Source organism: Triticum dicoccoides, chromosome 1B (assembly GCF_002162155.2).
Source record: "Triticum dicoccoides isolate Atlit2015 ecotype Zavitan chromosome 1B, WEW_v2.0, whole genome shotgun sequence".
Classification (NCBI taxonomy): Eukaryota; Viridiplantae; Streptophyta; class Magnoliopsida; order Poales; family Poaceae; genus Triticum; species Triticum dicoccoides.
Window position 1 is genome coordinate 695,366,763 of NC_041381.1, and position 2,086 is coordinate 695,368,848.

Genomic DNA, 2,086 nt, shown 5'->3' on the forward strand with positions numbered 1-2,086 from the left:
TTGGTTGTTTGGGGCCTTTCTTGAAGCGATGCATGGCATTGCACCGCTCAACATCATAACTGACCAAGATCAGGCGATGAAAAATTCTATAGCAAACATGTTCCCACATGCAGTTCACTGTAGTTGCCGCTGGCATATCATTAAGAAAGCCCAAGAGAAGTTGGGTGCTTACTTGGCTAGGCATCCTGAGCTAGCTAAAGAACTCAATGAGGTGATAGACTTGAGCATGACTCCTGAGGAGTTTGAGGCGAGGTGGGCTGCTATGGTGTAGAAGCATGGTATTGCTGGCGATAAACGCTTTGATGATCTCTATGCAATCAAGCATCTTTGGGTCCCCTGCTACTTTAGGAACTGTTTCTTCCCATTCCTGCAGTCGACTCAGCGCAGTGAAGGATTCAATGATGTCCTAAAAAGGTACGTTAACCCACAAAATTCTGTGCTCAACTTTGTGAAGAAATATGAGAAGAAAAATGACAAGATCTTGGTGAAAGAAGGGGGTCATGATTACCGAATAGATGAGCTTGAGCCAGGGCTTTGGTCCCTGTTCCCAATTGAGAAGCCAGCCTTGCGAGTTTACACAAGGGATATATACTACAGGTTCCAACATGAGTTTTCTTTGATTGGCATGTATAATGTTAGGCCTCAAGGCGGCAACATGTACCTGCTTCAGCCTAACAGAATATATGCAGGGATTTATGGGCGTAGATTGTACATGGTAACAACGCAGGTTGATCAGCAAGACTACGGTTGTGAGTGTTGCAAGTTTTACAGGGATAGGCTGCTTTGCGTCCACATCTTGAAAGTGTTCACCCACCTTGGTGTTGATGAGATCCCTCAGCGTTACATACTGCCTAGATGGACTTAGAACGCTATCCTTACTGATATGCCCCCTGACACACAAGTCCCTGATGCCATGCCTAAAGAGTCTCTGCAGCAAATAAGGCATATTTCCCTGAATACTATGTTTGGCAAAATCTCTAAATTGGGCAGTATGTCCGATGCAGGAGCAGCTTTGTGCAGGTCCTATGGGCGCGCGTTGGAGACTGAACTGAACCAACTCTATAAATCAAGGAGGAAGAAGAAGCCAGCGGCGCCAGCCCAGCCAGCAGCCCAATCTGCCCCCACGGAAGCTTCTGTTGGAGCCTAAAGCAAATCCTTTGCGTAACCCCCCAAAATCGTCTACTAAAGGACGCAAGAGAGACAAGAGGTATTATTCGGGCATTGAGTTGCATCTGAAGAAGAAGATAAAATGTGCGTACTGCAAAGAGTTAGGGCACAATTGTGCCACTTGCACGCCTGGTCTAAACCGAAGTGCTTGATGCACCCAACAGCGAAAAAAGTTGATTTGGAACATGTTTTATTTGTGTGGGAAAAGACCATGTAATTTATGTTTTGTACTATTGTGTGCAGAAGTGGTTGGTGTTATGCCATTGAAAAACTGATAACTAAGATTTTTGTACCTTCTTGATGTTGAGCATCTTTGCCCAATTGACGTCGTTATGGTCGCTGTCCACCATTTTTGCTGTTAGTATCATCCTCATGTTGGCTATGTCTTTTGGCCCATACTCCAGGACATGGGCGCCGTCCCAGTTGTCGGTGTTGTATAGCATATATATGCTGCAATCATGCATGTTTTTTGGTGGGGGAGGAAAACATGGTGGTTTTCGTTAGTGTGTCCCAGAAAAATACGAAATGATATTACTATTTACTAAAGAAAAAAATGCAGTACACAAACAAAAATAGGAAAACAAAAATGTATTGTAGGAAAAAAGAAATATGGAGGTAGGCGACATTGGGAGGGTGGTCGATGGTTTTTCAGGTGACTTGGTTCGCCCAGTGAGGCGACGCTAGGCCACCGGGGTAGGCGAGGTATACCCTCTCCCACGTTAGTCGACATTGGGGAGGGTGGTCGAGGGTTTTTAGGCGACTTGGATCGCCCGGTGAGGCGACACTAGGCCGCTGAGGTGGGTGAGGTGCTACGCACCTCCCCGCGTTAGTCAACTTTGGGGGAGGGTGGTCGAGGTTTTTAGGCCGCGTTAGGCGACTTTGGGGGAGGGTGGTCGAGGGTTTTTAGGCGACTTGGATC